Below are 26,228 nucleotides of genomic sequence, written 5' to 3' on the forward strand. Positions count from 1 at the left end.
TGTTCTAATAGCAGGTAGGAGTGTCTACTCTGGGTGAATGTGTTCTAATAGCAGGTAGGAGTGTCGACTCTGGGTGAATGTGTTCTAATAGCAGGTAGGAGTGTCTACTCTGGGTGAATGTGTTCTAATAGCAGGTAGGAGTGTCTACTCTGGGTGGAGCTCTAATAGCAGGTAGGAGTGTCTACTCTGGGTGAATGTGTTCTAATAGCAGGTAGGAGTGTCTACTCTGGGTGTATGTGTTCTAATAGCAGGTAGGAGTGTCTACTCTGGGTGGATGTGTTCTAATAGCAGGTAGGAGTGTCTACTCTGGGTGGAGCTCTAATAGCAGGTAGGAGTGTCTACTCTGGGTGAATGTGTTCTAATAGCAGGTAGGAGTATCTATTCTGGGTGGAGCTCTAATAGCAGGTAGGAGTGTCTACTCTGGGTGGAGCTCTAATAGCAGGTAGGAGTGTCTACTCTGGGTGAATGTGTTCTAATAGCAGGTAGGAGTGTCTACTCTGGGTGGAGCTCTAATAGCAGGTAGGAGTGTCTACTCTGGGTGTATGTGTTCTAATAGCAGGTAGGAGTGTCTACTCTGGGTGAATGTGTTCTAATAGCAGGTAGGAGTGTCTACTCTGGGTGAATGTGTTCTAATAGCAGGTAGGAGTGTCTACTCTGGGTGAATGTGTTCTAATAGCAGGTAGGAGTGTCTACTCTGGGTGAATGTGTTCTAATAGCAGGTAGGAGTGTCTACTCTGGGTGAATGTGTTCTAATAGCAGGTAGGAGTATCTACACTGGGTGAATGTGTTCTCATAGCAGGTAGGAGTGTCTACTCTGGGTGGAGCTCTAATAGCAGGTAGGAGTGTCTACTCTGGGTGAATATGTTCTAATAGCAGGTAGGAGTGTCTACTCTGGGTGAATGTGTTCTAATAGCAGGTAGGAGTGTCGACTCTGGGTGAATGTGTTCTAATAGCAGGTAGGAGTGTCTACTCTGGGTGAATGTGTTCTAATAGCAGGTAGGAGTGTCTACTCTGGGTGGAGCTCTAATAGCAGGTAGGAGTGTCTACTCTGGGTGAATGTGTTTCTAATAGCAGGTAGGAGTGTCTACTCTGGGTGTATGTGTTCTAATAGCAGGTAGGAGTGTCTACTCTGGGTGAATGTGTTCTAATAGCAGGTAGGAGTGTCTACTCTGGGTGGAGCTCTAATAGCAGGTAGGAGTGTCTACTCTGGGTGAATGTGTTCTAATAGCAGGTAGGAGTATCTACTCTGGGTGGAGCTCTAATAGCAGGTAGGAGTGTCTACTCTGGGTGGAGCTCTAATAGCAGGTAGGAGTGTCTACTCTGGGTGAATGTGTTCTAATAGCAGGTAGGAGTGTCTACTCTGGGTGGAGCTCTAATAGCAGGTAGGAGTGTCTACTCTGGGTGAATGTGTTCTAATAGCAGGTAGGAGTGTCTACTCTGGGTGGAGCTCTAATAGCAGGTAGGAGTGTCTACTCTGGGTGAATGTGTTCTAATAGCAGGTAGGAGTGTCTACTCTGGGTGAATGTGTTCTAATAGCAGGTAGGAGTGTCTACTCTGGGTGAATGTGTTCTAATAGCAGGTAGGAGTGTCTACTCTGGGTGGAGCTCTAATAGCAGGTAGGAGTGTCTACTCTGGGTGAATGTGTTCTAATAGCAGGTAGGAGTGTCTACTCTGGGTGAATGTGTTCTAATAGCAGGTAGGAGTGTCTACTCTGGGTGAATGTGTTCTAATAGCAGATAGGAGTGTCTACTCTGGGTGAATGTGTTCTAATAGCAGGTAGGAGTGTCTACTCTGGGTGAATGTGTTCTAATAGCAGGTAGGAGTGTCTACTCTGGGTGGAGCTCTAATAGCAGGTAGGAGTGTCTACTCTGGGTGAATGTGTTCTAATAGCAGGTAGGAGTATCTACTCTGGGTGGAGCTCTAATAGCAGGTAGGAGTGTCTACTCTGGGTGAATGTGTTCTAATGGCAGGTAGGAGTATCTACTCTGGGTGGAGCTCTAATAGCAGGTAGGAGTGTCTACTCTGGGTGAATGTGTTCTAATAGCAGGTAGGAGTGTCTACTCTGGGTGGAGCTCTAATAGCAGGTAGGAGTGTCTTACTCTGGGTGAATGTGTTCTAATAGCAGGTAGGAGTGTCTACTCTGGGTGAATGTGTTCTAATAGCAGGTAGGAGTGTCTACTCTGGGTGAATGTGTTCTAATAGCAGGTAGGAGTGTCGACTCTGGGTGAATGTGTTCTAATAGCAGGTAGGAGTGTCTACTCTGGGTGAATGTGTTCTAATAGCAGGTAGGAGTGTCTACTCTGGGTGGAGCTCTAATAGCAGGTAGGAGTGTCTACTCTGGGTGAATGTGTTCTAATAGCAGGTAGGAGTGTCTACTCTGGGTGTATGTGTTCTAATAGCAGGTAGGAGTGTCTACTCTGGGTGGATGTGTTCTAATAGCAGGTAGGAGTGTCTACTCTGGGTGGAGCTCTAATAGCAGGTAGGAGTGTCTACTCTGGGTGAATGTGTTCTAATAGCAGGTAGGAGTATCTATTCTGGGTGGAGCTCTAATAGCAGGTAGGAGTGTCTACTCTGGGTGAATGTGTTCTAATAGCAGGTAGGAGTATCTACACTGGGTGAATGTGTTCTCATAGCAGGTAGGAGTGTCTACTCTGGGTGGAGCTCTAATAGCAGGTAGGAGTGTCTACTCTGGGTGAATGTGTTCTAATAGCAGGTAGGAGTATCTACTCTGGGTGGAGCTCTAATAGCAGGTAGGAGTGTTTACTCTGGGTGAATGTGTTCTAATGGCAGGTAGGAGTATCTACGCTGGGTGGAGCTCTAATAGCAGGTAGGAGTGTCTACTCTGGGTGAATGTGTTCTAATAGCAGGTAGGAGTGTCTACTCTGGGTGGAGCTCTAATAGCAGGTAGGAGTGTCTACTCTGGGTGAATGTGTTCTAATAGCATGTAGGAGTGTCTACTCTGGGTGAATGTGTTCTAATAGCAGGTAGGAGTGTCTACTCTGGGTGAATGTGTTCTAATAGCAGGTAGGAGTGTCGACTCTGGGTGAATGTGTTCTAATAGCAGGTAGGAGTGTCTACTCTGGGTGAATGTGTTCTAATAGCAGGTAGGAGTGTCTACTCTGGGTGGAGCTCTAATAGCAGGTAGGAGTGTCTACTCTGGGTGAATGTGTTCTAATAGCAGGTAGGAGTGTCTACTCTGGGTGTATGTGTTCTAATAGCAGGTAGGAGTGTCTACTCTGGGTGGATGTGTTCTAATAGCAGGTAGGAGTGTCTACTCTGGGTGGAGCTCTAATAGCAGGTAGGAGTGTCTACTCTGGGTGAATGTGTTCTAATAGCAGGTAGGAGTATCTACTCTGGGTGAATGTGTTCTAATAGCAGATAGGAGTGTCTACTCTGGGTGAATGTGTTCTAATAGCAGGTAGGAGTGTCTACTCTGGGTGAATGTGTTCTAATAGCATGTAGGAGTGTCTACTCTGGGTGAATGTGTTCTAATAGCAGGTAGGAGTGTCTACTCTGGGTGAATGTGTTCTAATAGCAGGTAGGAGTGTCGACTCTGGGTGAATGTGTTCTAATAGCAGGTAGGAGTGTCTACTCTGGGTGAATGTGTTCTAATAGCAGGTAGGAGTGTCTACTCTGGGTGGAGCTCTAATAGCAGGTAGGAGTGTCTACTCTGGGTGAATGTGTTCTAATAGCAGGTAGGAGTGTCTACTCTGGGTGTATGTGTTCTAATAGCAGGTAGGAGTGTCTACTCTGGGTGGATGTGTTCTAATAGCAGGTAGGAGTGTCTACTCTGGGTGGAGCTCTAATAGCAGGTAGGAGTGTCTACTCTGGGTGAATGTGTTCTAATAGCAGGTAGGAGTATCTATTCTGGGTGGAGCTCTAATAGCAGGTAGGAGTGTCTACTCTGGGTGGAGCTCTAATAGCAGGTAGGAGTGTCTACTCTGGGTGAATGTGTTCTAATAGCAGGTAGGAGTGTCTACTCTGGGTGGAGCTCTAATAGCAGGTAGGAGTGTCTACTCTGGGTGAATGTGTTCTAATAGCAGGTAGGAGTGTCTACTCTGGGTGAATGTGTTCTAATAGCAGGTAGGAGTGTCTACTCTGGGTGAATGTGTTCTAATAGCAGGTAGGAGTGTCTACTCTGGGTGAATGTGTTCTAATAGCAGGTAGGAGTGTCTACTCTGGGTGAATGTGTTCTAATAGCAGGTAGGAGTATCTACACTGGGTGAATGTGTTCTCATAGCAGGTAGGAGTGTCTACTCTGGGTGGAGCTCTAATAGCAGGTAGGAGTGTCTACTCTGGGTGAATGTGTTCTAATAGCAGGTAGGAGTGTCTACTCTGGGTGGAGCTCTAATAGCAGGTAGGAGTGTCTACTCTGGGTGAATGTGTTCTAATAGCAGGTAGGAGTGTCTACTCTGGGTGAATGTGTTCTAATAGCAGGTAGGAGTGTCTACTCTGGGTGAATGTGTTCTAATAGCAGGTAGGAGTGTCGACTCTGGGTGAATGTGTTCTAATAGCAGGTAGGAGTGTCTACTCTGGGTGAATGTGTTCTAATAGCAGGTAGGAGTGTCTACTCTGGGTGGAGCTCTAATAGCAGGTAGGAGTGTCTACTCTGGGTGAATGTGTTCTAATAGCAGGTAGGAGTGTCTACTCTGGGTGTATGTGTTCTAATAGCAGGTAGGAGTGTCTACTCTGGGTGGATGTGTTCTAATAGCAGGTAGGAGTGTCTACTCTGGGTGGAGCTCTAATAGCAGGTAGGAGTGTCTACTCTGGGTGAATGTGTTCTAATAGCAGGTAGGAGTATCTATTCTGGGTGGAGCTCTAATAGCAGGTAGGAGTGTCTACTCTGGGTGGAGCTCTAATAGCAGGTAGGAGTGTCTACTCTGGGTGAATGTGTTCTAATAGCAGGTAGGAGTGTCTACTCTGGGTGGAGCTCTAATAGCAGGTAGGAGTGTCTACTCTGGGTGAATGTGTTCTAATAGCAGGTAGGAGTGTCTACTCTGGGTGAATGTGTTCTAATAGCAGGTAGGAGTGTCTACTCTGGGTGAATGTGTTCTAATAGCAGGTAGGAGTGTCTACTCTGGGTGAATGTGTTCTAATAGCAGGTAGGAGTGTCTACTCTGGGTGTATGTGTTCTAATAGCAGGTAGGAGTGTCTACTCTGGGTGGATGTGTTCTAATAGCAGGTAGGAGTGTCTACTCTGGGTGGAGCTCTAATAGCAGGTAGGAGTGTCTACTCTGGGTGAATGTGTTCTAATAGCAGGTAGGAGTATCTATTCTGGGTGGAGCTCTAATAGCAGGTAGGAGTGTCTACTCTGGGTGGAGCTCTAATAGCAGGTAGGAGTGTCTACTCTGGGTGAATGTGTTCTAATAGCAGGTAGGAGTGTCTACTCTGGGTGGAGCTCTAATAGCAGGTAGGAGTGTCTACTCTGGGTGAATGTGTTCTAATAGCAGGTAGGAGTGTCTACTCTGGGTGAATGTGTTCTAATAGCAGGTAGGAGTGTCTACTCTGGGTGAATGTGTTCTAATAGCAGGTAGGAGTGTCTACTCTGGGTGAATGTGTTCTAATAGCAGGTAGGAGTGTCTACTCTGGGTGAATGTGTTCTAATAGCAGGTAGGAGTATCTACACTGGGTGAATGTGTTCTCATAGCAGGTAGGAGTGTCTACTCTGGGTGGAGCTCTAATAGCAGGTAGGAGTGTCTACTCTGGGTGAATGTGTTCTAATAGCAGGTAGGAGTGTCTACTCTGGGTGGAGCTCTAATAGCAGGTAGGAGTGTCTACTCTGGGTGAATGTGTTCTAATAGCAGGTAGGAGTGTCTACTCTGGGTGAATGTGTTCTAATAGCAGGTAGGAGTGTCTACTCTGGGTGAATGTGTTCTAATAGCAGGTAGGAGTGTCGACTCTGGGTGAATGTGTTCTAATAGCAGGTAGGAGTGTCTACTCTGGGTGAATGTGTTCTAATAGCAGGTAGGAGTGTCTACTCTGGGTGGAGCTCTAATAGCAGGTAGGAGTGTCTACTCTGGGTGAATGTGTTCTAATAGCAGGTAGGAGTGTCTACTCTGGGTGGATGTGTTCTAATAGCAGGTAGGAGTGTCTACTCTGGGTGGAGCTCTAATAGCAGGTAGGAGTGTCTACTCTGGGTGAATGTGTTCTAATAGCAGGTAGGAGTATCTATTCTGGGTGGAGCTCTAATAGCAGGTAGGAGTGTCTACTCTGGGTGGAGCTCTAATAGCAGGTAGGAGTGTCTACTCTGGGTGAATGTGTTCTAATAGCAGGTAGGAGTGTCTACTCTGGGTGGAGCTCTAATAGCAGGTAGGAGTGTCTACTCTGGGTGAATGTGTTCTAATAGCAGGTAGGAGTGTCTACTCTGGGTGGAGCTCTAATAGCAGGTAGGAGTGTCTACTCTGGGTGAATGTGTTCTAATAGCAGGTAGGAGTGTCTACTCTGGGTGAATGTGTTCTAATAGCAGGTAGGAGTGTCTACTCTGGGTGAATGTGTTCTAATAGCAGGTAGGAGTGTCTACTCTGGGTGGAGCTCTAATAGCAGGTAGGAGTGTCTACTCTGGGTGAATGTGTTCTAATAGCAGGTAGGAGTGTCTACTCTGGGTGAATGTGTTCTAATAGCAGGTAGGAGTGTCTACTCTGGGTGAATGTGTTCTAATAGCAGATAGGAGTGTCTACTCTGGGTGAATGTGTTCTAATAGCAGGTAGGAGTGTCTACTCTGGGTGAATGTGTTCTAATAGCAGGTAGGAGTGTCTACTCTGGGTGAATGTGTTCTAATAGCAGGTAGGAGTATCTACATTGGGTGAATGTGTTCTCATAGCAGGTAGGAGTGTCTACTCTGGGTGGAGCTCTAATAGCAGGTAGGAGTGTCTACTCTGGGTGAATGTGTTCTAATAGCAGGTAGGAGTATCTACTCTGGGTGGAGCTCTAATAGCAGGTAGGAGTGTCTACTCTGGGTGAATGTGTTCTAATGGCAGGTAGGAGTATCTACTCTGGGTGGAGCTCTAATAGCAGGTAGGAGTGTCTACTCTGGGTGAATGTGTTCTAATAGCAGGTAGGAGTGTCTACTCTGGGTGGAGCTCTAATAGCAGGTAGGAGTGTCTACTCTGGGTGAATGTGTTCTAATAGCAGGTAGGAGTGTCTACTCTGGGTGAATGTGTTCTAATAGCAGGTAGGAGTGTCTACTCTGGGTGAATGTGTTCTAATAGCAGATAGGAGTGTCTACTCTGGGTGAATGTGTTCTAATAGCAGGTAGGAGTGTCTACTCTGGGTGAATGTGTTCTAATAGCAGGTAGGAGTGTCTACTCTGGGTGAATGTGTTCTAATAGCAGGTAGGAGTATCTACACTGGGTGAATGTGTTCTCATAGCAGGTAGGAGTGTCTACTCTGGGTGGAGCTCTAATAGCAGGTAGGAGTGTCTACTCTGGGTGAATGTGTTCTAATAGCAGGTAGGAGTGTCTACACTGGGTGAATGTGTTCTCATAGCAGGTAGGAGTGTCTACTCTGGGTGGAGCTCTAAAAGCAGGTAGGAGTGTCTAGTCTGGGTGAATGTGTGGAGCTCTAAATTCTGTTCTACCTTTGTCTCTGTCTCTCCCTCTGTCTCCCTATGTCTCTCTCTCTCTCGCTCTTGTCTCTCCCTCTCTCTGTCTCTCCTTCTGTCTCTTCCTCTCCCTCTCTTCCTATCTCTATTGTCTCTCCCTAGAACAGTAAAAATCCTTTAATATTCAGAATCTAACCACATCACCATTAGCCAGGAGCCACATCACCTAGCGCCACATCACCTAGCCAGGAGCCACATCACATAGCCAGCAGCCTCCACTACTCTGGAGCAGCCTTCTCACTGTGGCAAATGGTTGACTACACCATACAAGTTACTCAATAGCTACACTACCAAGTTATCTCCCTGTAGTTTTCGTGACCATTTGCTTCAATTTACTCTACAAGAATCGAGGCACATCTCAACTCACACTCCAACCAAGTCCCCCCCCCCCCCCCCTCGCTTCTTTTCCCTCCCTCCTACTCTCTCTCTCGGTCTCTTTCTCTCACACACACACACACACACACACACACACACACACACACACAACCTTTTCACCTGGTCCCTCTGTGTGTCTATCGGCCTATTTAAACTATATCACTAAGGATTGTCAGTGTGCTAATCTTTGACTATTCACAGGTTAGACTTCCTGAAGACATTTCCTCACGCCTTGTCAGAACATTCCATCAGCATCTTGAGGAAGAGATACCTATTCATGTGCTCCTTGTTCTTCTCCGTGGCAACAAGGATCCTGTGTCTCTCTTGTCCATGTCCATTCAGTAGATTGCAGCATTCTTTGTCCAATGCTGTAGAAGAGAAAAAAGAAGCTGCTTCGACAGTTATTCTTGCTTGTGCTGCAGGGGTGAAGAAGGAGAAGAAGAAGGAGAAGGAGAAGAAGGAGAAGAAGAAGAAGAAGACGTGAGGAAATAATTATTGATCCTCTCTCTCTCCATATGATCGAATAACCCCCAATTTGTCATAAGTGTAGAGTTCCAATCCGTTAAACAAGAGAGAGAGAGAAAAATATGACAAATCTTCTCGTGAGGAAACCCGCTGCTTAATGTTGTAGTGCGTTTCTCCAGCCGGTAGAGTGCAAGGTGGCCTGTTCTGGTGCACCGGAGACGAAACCGATCCAGTCCCCAGCACAGTACTATATCCCGTTATTCCGTTAGCTCTGAGGCGCGCAGGCTGCTGTAGTGTCGACAGGCGGCATGGAACAGCTCGGGGCTCTGAACACACACCGACAGACACCGTTACGCGACGGCGATAAAACCAACCAATACAATCATCCCGGGCACTAATGTCTCCACAGCCCAACGGATGTACACACTAATACGTCACGATTAAATGTAAAGCCTATAGCTTTACTTGGTTATAGTGTAGAAGTAAAGTATTTAAATGAGGGCATTTGGCAATAGTGCCCAGTGTCTCGCCTCGCTCGCAGCAAATGTGACCAGCTCATTAATTAGGAGCACCCGAATTTTTGTCTTCAAGACAGATTTGAAACATTTCAGAAATTAGCCTAAAAAGGTACGGTGTTGCATATATTTCCCCTTACATCTGGTAGTGGTGTAGTTCATTGCAGTCTTAATATTTCCTGAAGATAGAATAGCCTAAGTCCAGATCTGTCACGGCGTGGTTCTGATGCTGGCAGAACGTGCGGGAGGGTGATTAGTTGGTCCATCCCCCGCGGTCCCCGTTCAGCATCCCAGATCCACTGCACCTGCCGCCCCCCTCCGCCATTCTGAAGCACCGCAGTGGCCAATACACACTGCAGCTCCTCGCAGCTCTTCTCACTGGCTTTTCCCAAATGCCGTCACAATTCTTCCAGCTAGAGAAGGAGGTGGAGGAGGAGGCGGGGTTGCATGTGGTGTCTCGGCTTATTCCAGTGAGTCAGAGGAGATATATATTGTTTCTTTCTCTCCCAACTCTCTGACGTTGGAGCTAACATATAGTGATGACGGAGGAAACAAAACTGCGGTCCTGTAGTTGACCATTTTGGACCGAAGAGAGACGTGCGTTCTGAAGAGCGAGACGTCCGCAATTAGAGCTGTAATGGATAGTGGCCAACGATGTGTATAAACCCTGGATTGCGTGTGATATGTATTGGCCATTGAGAGGCCTTGAAGCCACTGGTCGGCCGTATTGGTATTCCCCAGTTGGAGCGGTTCTCGAATGAATAGAATTCTACAGTTTTTCAATTAAATGTTTCAAGGCAAAAGTTACATGTATTTAAGTAGCCTATTTTGTTGTTGTTGTTGTAGTGGGGACAGTGGCATTACTCTCAAAAAAATATTCTTTAATCATCGCAAGCATGTTTTAACCAAAAATTATGTATAAGTTTAATTAACTTAATATAATTAACGTTTGCATTAAGGTATCTGTAATAGAATAAACCTGTCACAAACCAAATGTATACATTTAATAAATGCATTTATATTATCTTTCAACATATTTTACAACTGAAGTACCAAGATGGATTCAATACATCGCCCCCTGTCTGTCATCAAGGGTTTATATACATGGTTGATACAGTCTCTCTCTCTCTCTCTCTCTCTCTCTCTCTCTCTCTCTCTCTGTCTCTCTCCCTCTCTCTCTCTCTCTCTCTCTCTCTCTCTCTCTGTCTCTCTCTCTCTCTCTCTCTCTCTCTCTCTCTCTCTCCCTCTCTCTCTCTCTCTCTCTCTCTCTCTCTCTCTCTGTCTCTCTCCCTCTCTCTCTCTCTCTCTCTCTCACTCTCTCTCTCTCTCTCTCTCTCTCTCTCTCTCTCTCTCTCTCAATTCAATTCAATTCAAGGGCTTTATTGGCATGGGAAACATGTGTTAACATTGCCAAAGCAAGTGAGGTAGACAACATACAAAGTGAATATATAAAGTGAAAAACAACTAAAATTAACAGTAAACATTACACATACAGAAGTTTCAAAACAGTAAAGACATTACAAATGTCATATTATATATATACAGTGTTCTAACAATGTACAAATGGCTAAAGGACACAAGATAAAATAAATAAGCATATATATGGGTTGTATTTACAATGGTGTTTGTTCTTCACTGGTTGCCCTTTTCTCGTGGCAACAGGTCACAAATCTTGCTGCTGTGATGGCACACTGTGGAATTTCACCCAGTAGATATGGGAGTTTTTCAAAATTGGATTTGTTTTCGAATTCTTTGTGGATCTGTGTAATCTGAGGGAAATATGTCTCTCTAATATGGTCATACATTGGGCAGGAGGTTAGGAAGTGCAGCTCAGTTTCCACCTCATTTTGTGGGCAGTGAGCACATAGCCTGTCTTCTCTTGAGAGCCATGTCTGCCTACGGCGGCCTTTTTCAATAGCAAGGCTATGCTCACTGAGTCTGTACATAGTCAAGGCTTTCCTTAATTTTGGGTCAGTCACAGTGGTCAGGTATTCTGCCGCTGTGTACTCTCTGTGTAGGGCCAAATAGCATTCTAGTTTGCTCTGTTTTTTTGTTAATTCTTTCCAATATGTTAAGTAGTTATCTTTTTGTTTTCTCATGATTTGGTTGGGTCTAATTGTGCTGCTGTCCTGGGGCTCTGTAGTGTGTGTTTGTGTTTGTGAACAGAGCCCCAGGACCAGCTTGCTTAGGGGACTCTTCTCCAGGTTCATCTCTCTGTAGGTGATGGCTTTGTTATGGAAGGTTTGTGAATCGCTTCCTTTTAGGTGGTTGTAGAATTTAACAGCTCTTTTCTGGATTTTGATAATTAGTGGGTATCAGCCTAATTCTGCTCTGCATGCATTATTTGGTGTTCTACGTTGTACACGGAGGATATTTTTGCAGAATTCTGCGTGCAGAGTCTCAATTTGGTGTTTGTCCCATTTTGTGAAGTCTTGGTTGGTGAGCGGACCCCAGACCTCACAACCATAAAGGGCAATGGGCTCTATGACTGATTCAAGTATTTTTAGCCAAATCCTAATTGGTATGTTGAAATTTATGTTTCTTTTGATGGCATAGAATGCCCTTCTTGCCTTGTCTCTCAGATCGTTCACAGCTTTGTGGAAGTTACCTGTGGTGCTGATGTTTAGGCCAAGGTATGTATCATTTTTTGTGTGCTCTAGGGCAACAGTGTCTAGATGGAATTTGTATTTGTGGTCCTGGTGACTGGACCTTTTTTGGAACACCATTATTTTGGTCTTACTGAGATTTACTGTCAGGGCCCAGGTCTGACAGAATCTGTGCATAAGATCTAGGTGCTGCTGTAGGCCCTCCTTGGTTGGTGACAGAAGCACCAGATCATCAGCAAACAGCAGACATTTGACTTCGGATTCTAGCAAGGGGAGGCCGGGTGCTGCAGACTTTTCTAGTGCCCTCGCCAATTCGTTGATATATATGTTGAAGAGGGTGGGGTTTAAGCTGCATCCCTGTCTAACCCCACGACCCTGTGTGAAGAAATGTGTGTGTTTTTTGCAAATTTTAACCGCACACTTGTTGTTTGTGTACATGGATTTTATAATGTCGTATGTTTTACCCCCAACACCACTTTCCATCAGTTTGTATAGCAGACCCTCATGCCAGATTGAGTCGAAGGCTTTTTTGAAATCAACAAAGCATGACAAGACTTTGCCTTTGTTTTGGTTTGTTTGATTGTCAATTAGGGTGTGCAGGGTGAATACATGGTCTGTTGTACGGTAATTTGGTAAAAAGCCAATTTGACATTTGCTCAGTACATTGTTTTCATTGAGGAAATGTACAAGTCTGCTGTTAATAATAATGCAGAGGATTTTCCCAAGGTTACTGTTGACACATATTCCACGGTAGTTATTGGGGTCAAATTTGTCTCCACTTTTGTGGATTGGGGGTGATCAGTCCTTGGTTCCAAATATTGGGGAAGATGCCAGAGCTAAGTATGATGTTAAAGAGTTTTAGTATAGCCAATTGGAATTTGTTGTCTGTATATTTGATCATTTCATTGAGGATACCATCAACACCACAGGCCTTTTTGGGTTGGAGGGTTTTTATTTTGTCCTGTAACTCTTTCAATGTAATTGGAGAATCCAGTGGGTTCTGGTAGTCTTTAATAGTTGATTCTAAGATCTGTGTTTGATCATGTATATGTTTTTGCTCTTTATTCTTTGTTATAGAGCCAAAAAGATTGGAGAAGTGGTTTACCCATACATCTCCATTTTGGATAGATAATTCTTCGTGTTGTTGTTTGTTTAGTGTTTTCCAATTTTCCCAGAAGTGGTTAGAGTCTATGGATTCTTCAATTGCATTGAGCTGATTTCTGACATGCTGTTCCTTCTTTTTTCCGTAGTGTATTTCTGTATTGTTTTAGTGACCCAGGGTCTCTATGTTTTTGGTTGGACAGGTTTCTCAATTTCTTTCTTAGATTTTTGCATTCTTCATCAAACCATTTGTCATTATTGTTAATTTTCTTCGGTTTTCTATTTGAGATTTTTAGATTTGATAGGGAAGCTGAGAGGTCAAATATACTGTTAAGATTTTCTACTGCCAAGTTTACACCTTCACTATTACAGTGGAACGTTTTACCCAGGAAATTGTCTCTCTCTCACTCTCTCTCTCTCTCTCTCTCTCTCTCTCTCTCTCTCTCTCTCTCTCACGCTCTCTCTCTCTCTTTCTCTCTCTCTCTCTCTCTCTCACGCTCTCTCTCACACGCTCTCTCTCTCACGCTCTCTCTCTCTCTCTCTCTCTCTCTCTCTCTCACGCTCTCTCGCTCACGCTCTCTCTCCTCTCTCTCTCTCTTCTCTCTCTCTCTTCTCTCCCTCTCTCTATTCTCTCTCTTCTCACGCTCTCTCTCTCTCACGCTCTCTCTCTCTCTCTCTCTCTCTCTCTCTCTCTCCCTCTCTCTCTCTCTCTCACGCTCTCTCTCTCTCTCTCTCACGCTCTCTCTGTCTCTCTCTATCTCTCTCACTCTCTCTCTCTCTCTCTCTCTCACGCTCTCTCTCTCTCTCTCTCACGCTCTCTCTGTCTCTCTCTCTCTCTCTCTCTCTCTCTCTCTCTCTCTCTCTCTCTCTCTCTCTCTCTCTCTCACGCTCCCTCTCACGCTCTCTCTCTCTCCCTCTCTCTATTTCTCTCTCTCTCACGCTCTCTCTCTCACGCTCTCTCTCTCTCTCTCTCTCTCTCCCTCTCTCTCTCTCACGCTCTCTCACGCTCTCTCTCTCTCTCTCACGCTCTCTCTCTTACTCTCTCTCTCTCTCTCTCTCTCTCTCTCCCTCTCTCTCTCTCTCTATTTCTCTCTCGCTCAAAGCTCAACATACATGTGTGGTGCATTGACACTCTTCTCAATCACACATACAGTTGAAGTCGGAAGTTTACATACACTTAGGTTGGAGTCATTAAAACTAGTTTTTCAACCACTCCACACATTTCTTGTTAACAAACTATAGTTTTGGCAAGTCGGTTAGGACATCTACTTTGTGCATGACACAAGTGATGTTTCCAACAATTGTTTACAGACAGATTATTTCACTTATAATTCACTGTATCTAAGTTGACTGTGCCTTTAAACAGGTTAAAAAATTCCAGAAAATTATGTCATTGCTTTAGACGCTTCTGATAGGCTAATTGACATCATTTGAGTCAATTGGAGGTGTACCTGTGGATGTATTTCAAGGCCAACCTTCAAACTCAATGCCTCTTGCTTGACATCATGAGAAAATCAAAAAGAAATCAACTATGACCTCAGAAAAAAAATCGTAGCCCCCTACAAGTCTGGTCCAACGCCTGAAGGTACCATGCTCATCTGTACAAACAATAGTATGCAAATATAAACACCATGGGATCACGCAGCCGTCATACCGCTCAGGATGCAACTGCACATGGGGACAAAGATCATACTTTTTGGAGAAATGTCCTCTGGTCTGATGAAACAAAAATTTAACTATTTGGCCATAATGACCATCGTTATGTTTGAAGGAAAAAGGAGGAGGCTTGCAAGCCGAAACACACCATCCCAACCGTGAAGCACAGGGGTGGCAGCATCATGTTGTGGGGGTGCTTTTCTGCAGGAGGGACTGGTGCACTTCACAAAATAGATGGCATGATGAGGAGGAGAAAATATGTGGATATATTGAAACATCATCTCAAGACATCAGCCAGGAAGTTAAAGCTTGGTCACAAATGGGGCTTCCAAATGGACAATGAGTCCAAGCATACTTCCAAAGTTGTGGCAAAATGGCCATCTCAAAGCCCTGACCTCAATCTTATAGAAATTGTGTGGGCAGAACTGAAAAAGCGTGTGAGCAAGGAGGCCTACAAACTTGACTCAGTTTCACCAGCTCTGTCAGGAGGAATGGGTCAGAATTCACCCAACTTATTGTGGGAAGCTTGTGGAAGGCTACCCGAAATGTTTGACCCAAGGTAAACAATTTAAAGGCAATGCTAACAAATACTAATTGAGTGTATGTAAACTTCTGACCCACTGGGAATATGGTAAAAAATTAAAAGCTGAAATAAATCATTGTCTCTACTATTATTCTGACATTTCACATTCTTAAAATAAAGTGGTTATCCTAACTGACCTAAGACAGGGAATTTATACTAGGATTAAATTTCAGGAATTGTGAAAAACTGAGTTGAATTGCATTTGGCTAAGGTGTATGTAAACTTCCGACTTCAAATCAAATATATTTATAAAGCCCTTCTTACATCAGCTGATATCTCAAAGTGCTGTACAGAAACCCAGCCTAAAACCCCAAACAGCAAGCAATGCAGGTGTAGAAGCACGGTGGCTAGGAAAAACTCACTAGAAAGGCCAAAACCTAGGAAGAAACCTAGAGAGGAACCAGGCTATGAGGGGTGGTCAGTTCTCTCTCTGGCTTTTCCATATATACGTATATCAACTGTATATGTGTGTGCTAACATGCTAGCCCTTTTGTTCTTCTCTCTCTCTCTCCTCCGCCCCCCTTTATCTCGCTCTCCATCTCCCTGGGTGCCTCCTACATGTGCCCTCAGCCTACTCCTCTCTCTCCCTGCACCCTCCATCCCTCCACCCTCTCTCCCTCCCCCATGCAGCAGGTTTATCTGATATAAATGGATGGAGGGATGAGGTGAAGCCAGAGAGAGACAGAGAGAGAGAGACAATTAGTAACAATGTATCTCTTACATATACACATATCCATAGGAGTGAGGATGATGAGGGAAAGAATTAGTCTGTTTGTCTGTATACACTCAAAAGATTACAGTTTTTTTTCCAATCACTTTGGCACATATTTCAGATGTAAGTTGTATAGTTTCAAAACTCTAAGTAACAAACTATAAAATCTCACAACTCTGGACGTGATTAGCTCTTTTTGTGTAACTGTGAGTGGCAAAGTCATTCCAGTTTATTCAATCTGTTGTGCAGTGGCGAGTATTCATGGGTGCCACTGCAGTGGCGAGTATTCATGGGTGCCACTGCAGTGGCGTGTATTCATGGGTGCCACTGCAGTGGCGTGTATTCATGGGTTGCCACTGCAGTGGCGTGTATTCATGGGTGCCACTGCAGTGGCGAGTATTCATGGGTGCCACTGCAGTGGCGTGTATTCATGGGTGCCACTGCAGTGGCGTGTATTCATGGGTGCCACTGCAGTGGCGTGTATTCATGGGTGCCACTGCAGTGGCGTGTATTCATGGGTGCCACTGCAGTGGCGTGTATTCATGGGTGCCACTGCAGTGGCGTGTATTCATGGGTGCCACTGCAGTAGTGGCGTGTATTCATGGGTGCCACTGCAGTGGCGTGTATTCATGGGTGCCACTGCAGTGGCGTGTATTCATGGGTGCCACTGCAGTGGCGTGTATTCATGGGTGCCACTGCAGTGGCGTGTATTCATGGGTGCCACTGCAGTGGCGTGTATTCATGGGTGCCACTGCAGTGGCGTGTATTCATGGGTGCCACTGCAGTGGCGTGTATTCATGGGTGCCACTGCAGTGGCGTGTATTCATGGGTGCCACTGCAGTGGCGTGTATTCATGGGTGCCACTGCAGTAGTGGCGTGTATTCATGGGTGCCAAGGTAAGCAAGGCTTCCCCAAAAAATGGACCAAGATTTTTTTTTTTAACAATAGTTTATCTTTCGTCTCTCTGTGTTTCATACTTTTCCTTCAGTTCGCAAGAGGCTGAATGTATCTCACAGTTAGAAAGCATCAGAGCGAGGGAAACAGCGCCCCTCTCTGTCTCTATGTGATGCTGTCTGGTCAAAACAAGAATGACATTATATAATGTCCTCTTCACAGACAAATCAATCCAATTTGCTCAAACTTGCTACGGGAAAAAAAGGGAAGAAGATCAAGAAGATTAACGAAAGCATAAAGATGTTGACGAAGAAATGTTGTTTTGTTTTAGTAATGTAACACTTTAAGACTACTTAAGCATCGAATACATTGCAAGTTGAAGGGTTTTCACAACAGTAGCCGGCTTATAAAAAGTCTATTGTTCTCTTAATAGGATCATTCATTATTGTAACCAGAATGTCCACACATCATTTCCACTTTCCAATTATTTTTAGACTTTGGGATTTACAAATGTACGGTTTTCTTTTTAGTTACATTGTTTTAGTTCGAACGGGCTGTAACGGGCTGTAACGGGCTGTAAAGGGCTGTAAAGGGCTGTAATGGGCTGTAACGGGCTGTAAAGGGTAAGGGGCTGTAAAGGGCTGTAACGGGCTGTAACGGGCTGTAACGGGCTGTAAAGGGCTGTAACGGGCTGTAACGGGCTGTAACGGGCTGTACGGGCTGTAAAGGGGCTGTAACGGGCTGTAACGGGCTGTAAAGGGCTGTAAAGGGCTGTAACGGACTAACGGGCTGAACGGGGCTGTAACGGGCTGTAACGGGCTGTATAACGGCCTTTATAATGGGCTGTAACGGGCTGTAACGGGCTGTAAAGGGCTGTAACGGGCTGTAACGGGCTGTAAAGGGCTGTAACGGGCTGTAACGGCTGTAACGGGCTGTAACGGGCTGTAACGGGCTGTATAACGGGCTGTAAAGGCTGTAAAGGGCTGTAACGGGCTGTAAAGGGCTGTAAAGGGCTGTAATGGGCTGTAAACGGGCTGTATATAACGGGCTGTAATGGGCTGTAACGGGCTGTAACGGGCTGTAAAGGGCTGTAACGGGCTGTAACGGGCTGTAAAGGGGCTGTAACGGGCTGTAACGGGTTGTAAAGGGCTGTAAAGGGCTGTAACGGGCTGTACCGGGCTGTAACAGGCTGTAAAGGGCTGTATAACGGGCTGTAAAGGGCTGTATAACGGGCTGTAATGGGCTGTATAACGGGCTGTAAAGGGCTGTAACGGGCTGTAACGGGCTGTAAAGGGCTGTAACGGGCTGTAATGGGCTGTAAAGGGCTATATAATGGGCTGTAACAGGCTGTAAAGGGCTGTAAAGGGCTATATAACGGGCTGTAACGGGCTGTAAAGGGCTGTAACGGGCTGTAAAGGGCTGTATAACGGGCTGTAACGGGCTGTAAAGGGCTATAACGGGCTGTAAAGGGCTGTATAACGGGCTGTAACGGGCTGTAAAGGGCTGTAACGGGCTGTAAAGGGCTGTAAAGGGCTGTAACGGGCTGTAAAGGGCTATATAATGGTCTGTAACGGGCTGTAAAGGGCTGTAACAGGCTGTAACGGGCTGTAACGGGCTGTAACGGGCTGTAACGGGCTGTAAAGGGCTGTAACGGGCTGTAATGGGCTGTAACGGGCTGTAACGGGCTGTAACGGGCTGTAACGGGCTGTAAAGGGCTGTAACGGCAGTAATGGGCTGTAAAGGTCTGTAAAGGGCTATATAATGGGTTGTAACAGGCTGTAAAGGGCTGTAAAGGGCTGTAAAGGGCTATATAACGGGCTGTAACGGGCTGTAAAGGGCTGTAAAGGGCTGTAACGGGCTGTAAAGGGCTGTATAACGGGCTGTAAAGGGCTATATAATGGGCTGTAACGGGCTGTAAAGGGCTGTAAAGGGCTGTAAAGGGCCATATACGGGCTGTAACGGGCTGTAAAGGGCTGTAAAGGGCTATATAACGGGCTGTAACGGGCTGTTAAAGGGCTGTAACGGGCTGTAAAGGGCTGTAAAGGGCTATATAACGGGCTGTAACGGCTGTAAAGGCTGTAATGGGCTGTAATGGGCTGTAAACGGCTGTAACGGGCTGTAACGGGCTGTAAAGGGCTGTAACGGGCTGTAAAGGGCTGTAAAGGGCTGTAACGGGCTGTAACAGGCTGTAAAGGGCTGTAAAGGGCTGTAAAGGGCTGTAACGGACTGTAACGGGCTGTAAAGGGCTGTAACGGGCTGTAAAGGGCTGTATAACGGGCTGTAATGGGCTGTAACGGGCTGTAAAGGGCTGTAATGGGCTGTAACGGGCTGTAAAGTGCTGTATAACGGGCTGAAAAGGGCTGTAACGGGCTGTAATGGGCTGTAAAGGGCTATATAATGGGCTGTAACGGGCTGTAAAGGGCTGTAAAAGGGCTGTAAAGGGCTATATAACGGGATGTAACGGGCTGTAAAGGGCTGTAAAGGGCTGTAAAGGGCTATAACGGGCTGTAAAGGGCTGTATAACGGGCTGTAACGGGCTGTAACGGGCTGTAAAGGCTGTAAAGGGCTGTAACGGGCTGTAAAGGGCTGTAACGGGCTGTAATGGGCTATAAAGGGCTATATAACGGGCTGTAACGGGCTGTAACGGGCTGTAATGGCTGTAAAGGGCTGTAAAGGGCTGTAATGGGCTGTAAAGGGCTATATAACGGGCTGTAACGGGCTGTAACGGGCTGTAAAGGGCTGTAAAGGGCTGTAACGGGCTGTAAAGGGCTATATAATGGTCTGTAACGGGCTGTAAAGGGCTGTAACAGGCTGTAATGGGCTGTAACGGGCTGTAACGGGCTGTAACGGGCTGTAACGGGCTGTAAAGGGCTGTAACGGGCAGTAATGGGCTGTAAAGGTCTGTAAAGGGCTATATAATGGGTTGTAACAGGCTGTAAAGGGCTGTAAAGGGCTGTAAAGGGCTATATAACGGGCCTGTAACGGGCTGTAAAGGGCTGTAAAGGGCTGTAACGGGCTGTAAAGGGCTGTATAACGGGCTGTAAAGGGCTATATAATGGGCTGTAACGGGCTGTAAAGGGCTGTAAAGGGCTGTAAAGGGCCATATACGGGCTGTAACGGGCTGTAAAGGGCTGTAAAGGGCTATATAACGGGCTGTAACGGGCTGTAAAGGGCTGTAACGGGCTGTAAAGGGCTGTAAAGGGCTATATAACGGGCTGTAAACGGCTGTAAAGGGCTGTAATGGGCTGTAATGGGCTGTAAACGGCTGTAACGGGCTGTAACGGGCTGTAAAGGGCTGTAACGGGCTGTAAAGGGCTGTAAAGGGCTGTAACGGGCTGTAACAGGCTGTAAAGGGCTGTAAAGGGCTGTAAAGGGCTGTAACGGACTGTAACGGGCTGTAAAGGGCTGTAACGGGCTGTAAAGGGCTGTATAACGGGCTGTAATGGGCTGTAACGGGCTGTAAAGGGCTGTAATGGGCTGTAACGGGCTGTAAAGTGCTGTATAACGGGCTGAAAAGGGCTGTAACGGGCTGTAATGGGCTGTAAAGGGCTATATAATGGGCTGTAACGGGCTGTAAAGGGCTGTAAAAGGGCTGTAAAGGGCTATATAACGGGATGTAACGGGCTGTAAAGGGCTGTAAAGGGCTGTAAAGGGCTATATAACGGGCTGTAAAGGGCTGTATAACGGGCTGTAACGGGCTGTATAACGGGCTGTAAAGGGCTGTAACGGGCTGTAACGGGCTGTAGCGGGCTGTAATGGGCTCTAAAGGGCTGTAACGGGCTGTAGCGGGCTGTAAAGGGCTGTAACGGGCTGTAATGGGCTGTAAAGGGCTATATAATGGGCTGTAACAGGCTGTAAAGGGCTGTAAAGGGCTGTAAAGGGGCTATATAGGGCTGTAACGGGCTGTAAAGGGCTATAACGGGCTGTAAAGGGCTGTATAACGGGCTGTAACGGGCTGTAACGGGCTGTAAAGGGCTGTAAAGGGCTGTAACGGGCTGTAAAGGGCTGTAACGGGCTGTAATGGGCTATAAAGGGCTATATAACGGGCTGTAACGGGCTGTAACGGGCTGTAAGGGCTGTAAAGGGCTGTAAAGGGCTGTAATGGGCTGTAAAGGGCTATATAACGGGCTGTAACGGGCTGTAACGGGCTGTAAAGGGCTGTAAAGGGCTGTAACGGGCTGTAAAGGGCTATATAATGGTCTGTAACGGGCTGTAAAGGGCTGTAACAGGCTGTAATGGGCTGTAACGGGCTGTAACGGGCTGTAACGGGCTGTAACAGGCTGTAAAGGGCTGTAACGGGCAGTAATGGGGCTGTAAAGGGCTGTAAAGGGCTATATAATGGGTTGTACAGGCTGTAAAGGGCTGTAAAGGGCTGTAAAGGGCTATTATAACGGGCTGTAACGGGCTGTAAAGGGCTGTAAAGGGCTGTAACGGGCTGTAAAGGGCTGTATAACGGGCTGTAAAGGGCTATATAATGGGCTGTAACGGGCTGTAAAGGGCTGTAAAGGGCCATATACGGGCTGTAACGGGCTGTAAAGGGCTGTAAAGGGCTATATAACGGGCTGTAACGGGCTGTAAAGGGCTGTAACGGGCTGTAAAGGGCTGTAAAGGGCTATATAACGGGCTGTAAACGGCTGTAAAGGGCTGTAATGGGCTGTAATGGGCTGTAACCGGCTGTAACGGGCTGTAACGGGCTGTAAAGGGCTGTAACGGGCTGTAAAGGGCTGTAAAGGGGCTGTAACGGGCTGTAACAGGCTGTAAAGGGCTGTAAAGGGCTGTAAGGGCTGTAACGGACTGTAACGGGCTGTAAAGGGCTGTAACGGGCTGTAAAGGGCTGTAACGGGCTGTAAAGGGCTGTATAACGGGCTGTAACGGGTCGTAAAGGGCTGTAACGGGCTGTAACGGGCTGTAACGGGCTGTAAAGGGCTGTAATGGACTAACGGGCTGTAACGGGCTGTATAACGGGCTGTAACAGGCTGTAACGGGCTGTATAACGGGCTGTAAAGGGCTGTAATGGGCTGTAACGGGCTGTAAAGGGCTGTAATGGGCTGTAACGGGCTGTAAAGGGCTGTATAACGGGCTGAAAAGGGCTGTAACGGGCTGTAATGGGCTGTAAAGGGCTATATAATGGGCTGTAACGGGCTGTAAAAGGGCTGTAAAGGGCTGTAAGGGCTATATAACGGGATGTAACGGGCTGTAAAGGGCTGTAACGGGCTGTAAAGGGCTGTAAAGGGCTGTAACGGGCTGTAACAGGCTGTAAAGGGCTGTAAGGGCTGTAAAGGGCTGTAACGGACTGTAACGGGCTGTAAAGGGCTGTAACGGGCTGTAAAGGGCTGTAACGGGCTGTAAAGGGCTGTATAACGGGCTGTAAAGGGCTGTAATGGGCTGTAACGGGCTGTAAAGGGCTGTATAACGGGCTGAAAAGGGCTGTAAACGGGCTGTAATGGGCTGTAAAGGGCTATATAATGGGCTGTAACGGGCTGTAAAGGGCTGTAAAGGGGCTGTAAAGGGCTATATAACGGGATGTAACGGCTGTAAAGGGCTGTAACGGGCTGTAAAGGGCTGTAAAGGGCTGTAACGGGCTGTAACAGGCTGTAAAGGGCTGTAAAGGGCTGTAACGGACTGTAACGGGCTGTAAAGGGCTGTAACGGGCTGTAAAGGGCTGTAACGGGCTGTAAAGGGCTGTATAACGGGCTGTAACGGTCGTAAAGGGCTGTAACGGGCTGTAACGGGCTGTAACGGGCTGTAAAGGGCTGTAATGGACTAACGGGCTGTAACGGGCTGTATAACGGGCTGTAACAGGCTGTAACGGGCTGTATAACGGGCTGTAAAGGGCTGTAATGGGCTGTAACGGGCTGTAAAGGGCTGTAATGGGCTGTAACGGGCTGTAAAGGGCTGTATAACGGGCTGAAAAGGGCTGTAACGGGCTGTAATGGGCTGTAAAGGGCTATATAATGGGCTGTAACGGGCTGTAAGGGCTGTAAAGGGCTGTAAAGGGCTATATAACGGGATGTAACGGGCTGTAAAGGGCTGTAAAGGGCTGTAAAAGGGCTATATAACGGGCTGTAAACGGGCTGTAAAGGGCTGTAACGGGCTGTAAAGGGCTGTATAACGGGCTGTAACGGGCTGTAAAGGGCTGTAAAGGGCTGTATAGGGCTGTAAAGGGCTATATAACGGGCTGTAACGGGCTGTAAAGGGCTGTAAAGGACTGTAAAGGGCTATATAACGGGCTGTAACGGGCTGTAACGGGCTGTAACGGGCTGTAAAGGGCTGTAAAGGGCTGTAATGGGCTGTAAAGGGCTATATAACGGGCTGTAACGGGCTGTAACGGGCTGTAAAGGGCTGTAAAGGGCTGTAACGGGCTGTAAAGGGCTATATAATTGTCTGTAACGGGCTGTAAAGGGCTGTAACAGGCTGTAATGGCTGTAACGGGCTGTAATGGGCTGTAACGGGCTGTAACGGGCTGTAAAGGGCTGTAACGGGCTGTAATGGGCTGTAAAGGGCTGTAACTGGCTGTAACGGGCTGTAACAGGCTGTAAAGGGCTGTATAACGGGCTGTAAAGGGCTGTATAACGGGCTGTAACGGGCTGTATAACGGGCTGTAAAGGGCTGTAACGGGCTGTAACGGGCTGTAACGGGCTGTAAAGGGCTGTAACGGGCTGTAATGGGCTGTAATGGGCTGTAAAGGGCTATATAATGGGCTGTAACAGGCTGTAAAGGGCTGTAAAGGGCTGTAAAGGGCTGTAACGGGCTGTAAAGGGCTATAACGGGCTGTAAAGGGCTGTATAACGGGCTGTAACGGGCTGTAACGGGCTGTAAAGGCTGTAAAGGGCTGTAACGGGCTGTAAAGGGCTGTAACGGGCTGTAATGGGCTATAAAGGGCTATATAACGGGCTGTAACGGGCTGTAACGGGCTGTAAGGGCTGTAAAGGGCTGTAAAGGGCTGTAATGGGCTGTAAAGGGCTATATAACGGGCTGTAACGGGCTGTAACGGGCTGTAAAGGGCTGTAAAGGGCTGTAACGGGCTGTAAAGGGCTATATAATGGTCTGTAACGGGCTGTAAAGGGCTGTAACAGGCTGTAATGGGCTGTAACGGGCTGTAACGGGCTGTAACGGGCTGTAACGGGCTGTAAAGGGCTGTAACGGGCAGTAATGGGCTGTAAAGGTCTGTAAAGGGCTATATAATGGGTTGTAACAGGCTGTAAAGGGCTGTAAAGGGCTGTAAGGGCTATATAACGGGCTGTAACGGGCTGTAAAGGGCTGTAAAGGGCTGTAACGGGCTGTAAAGGGCTGTATAAACGGGCTGTAAAGGGCTATATAATGGGCTGTAACGGGCTGTAAAGGGCTGTAAAGGGCTGTAAAGGGCCATATACGGGCTGTAACGGCTGTAAAGGGCTGTAAAGGGCTATATAACGGGCTGTAACGGGCTGTAAAGGGCTGTAACGGGCTGTAAAGGGCTGTAAAGGGCTATATAACGGGCTGTAAACGGCTGTAAAGGGCTGTAATGGGCTGTAATGGGCTGTAACCGGCTGTAACGGGCTGTAACGGGCTGTAAAGGGCTGTAACGGGCTGTAAAGGGCTGTAAAGGGCTGTAACGGGCTGTAACAGGCTGTAAAGGGCTGTAAAGGGCTGTAAAGGGCTGTAACGGACTGTAACGGGCTGTAAAGGGCTGTAACGGGCTGTAAAGGGCTGTAACGGGCTGTAAAGGGCTGTATAACGGGCTGTAATGGGCTGTAACGGGCTGTAAAGGGCTGTAATGGGCTGTAACGGGCTGTAAAGTGCTGTATAACGGGCTGAAAAGGGCTGTAACGGGCTGTAATGGGCTGTAAAGGGCTATATAATGGGCTGTAACGGGCTGTAAAGGGCTGTAAAAGGGCTGTAAAGGGCTATATAACGGGATGTAACGGGCTGTAAAGGGCTGTAAAGGGCTGTAAAGGGCTATATAACGGGCTGTAAAGGGCTGTATAACGGGCTGTAACGGGCTGTATAACGGGCTGTAAAGGGCTGTAACGGGCTGTAACGGGCTGTAGCGGGCTGTAATGGGCTGTAAAGGGCTGTAACGGGCTGTAACGGGCTGTAAAGGGCTGTAACGGGCTGTAATGGGCTGTAAAGGGCTATATAATGGGCTGTAACAGGCTGTAAAGGGCTGTAAAGGGCTGTAAAGGGCTATATAGGGCTGTAACGGGCTGTAAAGGGCTATAACGGGCTGTAAAGGGCTGTATAACGGGCTGTAACGGGCTGTAACGGGCTGTAAAGGGCTGTAAAGGGCTGTAACGGGCTGTAAAGGGCTGTAACGGGCTGTAATGGGCTATAAAGGGCTATATAACGGGCTGTAACGGGCTGTAACGGGCTGTAAGGGCTGTAAAGGGCTGTAAAGGGCTGTAATGGGCTGTAAAGGGCTATATAACGGGCTGTAACGGGCTGTAACGGGCTGTAAAGGGCTGTAAAGGGCTGTAACGGGCTGTAAAGGGCTATATAATGGTCTGTAACGGGCTGTAAAGGGCTGTAACAGGCTGTAATGGGCTGTAACGGGCTGTAACGGGCTGTAACGGGCTGTAACAGGCTGTAAAGGGCTGTAACGGGCAGTAATGGGCTGTAAAGGGCTATATAATGGGTTGTAACAGGCTGTAAGGGCTGTAAAGGGCTGTAAAGGGCTATATAACGGGCTGTAACGGGCTGTAAAGGGCTGTAAAGGGCTGTAACGGGCTGTAAAGGGCTGTATAACGGGCTGTAAAGGGCTATATAATGGGCTGTAACGGGCTGTAAAGGGCTGTAAAGGGCCATATACGGGCTGTAACGGGCTGTAAAAGGGCTGTAAAGGGCTATATAACGGGCTGTAACGGGCTGTAAAGGGCTGTAACGGGCTGTAAAAGGGCTGTAAAGGGCTATATAACGGGCTGTAAACGGCTGTAAAGGGCTGTAATGGGCTGTAATGGGCTGTAACCGGCTGTAACGGGCTGTAACGGGCTGTAAAGGGCTGTAACGGGCTGTAAAGGGCTGTAAAGGGCTGTAACGGGCTGTAACAGGCTGTAAAGGGCTGTAAAGGGCTGTAAAGGGCTGTAACGGACTGTAACGGGCTGTAAAGGGCTGTAACGGGCTGTAAAGGGCTGTAACGGGCTGTAAAGGGCTGTATAACGGGCTGTAACGGGTCGTAAAGGGCTGTAACGGGCTGTAACGGGCTGTAACGGGCTGTAAAGGGCTGTAATGGACTAACGGGCTGTAACGGGCTGTATAACGGGCTGTAACAGGCTGTAACGGGCTGTATAACGGGCTGTAAAGGGCTGTAATGGGCTGTAACGGGCTGTAAAGGGCTGTAATGGGCTGTAACGGGCTGTAAAGGGCTGTATAACGGGCTGAAAAGGGCTGTAACGGGCTGTAATGGGGCTGTAAAGGGCTATATAATGGGCTGTAACGGGCTGTAAAGGGCTGTAAAGGGCTGTAAAGGGCTATATAACGGGATGTAACGGGCTGTAAAGGGCTGTAAAGGGCTGTAAAGGGCTGTAAAGGGCTGTAAAGGGGCTATATAACGGGCTGTAACGGGCTGTAAAGGGCTGTAACGGGCTGTAAAGGGCTGTATAACGGGCTGTAACGGGCTGTAAAGGGCTGTAAAGGGCTGTATAGGGCTGTAAAGGGCTATATAACGGGCTGTAACGGGCTGTAAAGGGCTGTAAAGGGCTGTAAAGGGCTATATAACGGGCTGTAACGGGCTGTAAAGGGCTGT

The 26,228-nt window shown here is 47.3% G+C and overlaps 1 protein-coding gene across 4 annotated transcripts in view; it reads right to left on the reverse strand.

The window, feature by feature from the left end:
* The window catches only part of LOC116354449 (putative uncharacterized protein DDB_G0290521), a 179,180-nt gene extending 169,613 nt beyond the window's left edge, over positions 1–9,567 (reverse strand). For all 4 annotated transcript variants that reach the window (XM_031794851.1, XM_031794849.1, XM_031794850.1 and 1 more), the window contains exon 1: positions 8,247–9,567. The gene's annotated coding sequence lies outside the window, so the exon portion shown is untranslated. The remainder of the gene's footprint in view (positions 1–8,246) is intronic.
* Between the last annotated feature and the right edge of the window lie 16,661 nt (positions 9,568–26,228).

This window comes from Oncorhynchus kisutch, linkage group LG17 (genome assembly GCF_002021735.2).
Source record: "Oncorhynchus kisutch isolate 150728-3 linkage group LG17, Okis_V2, whole genome shotgun sequence".
Classification (NCBI taxonomy): Eukaryota; Metazoa; Chordata; class Actinopteri; order Salmoniformes; family Salmonidae; genus Oncorhynchus; species Oncorhynchus kisutch.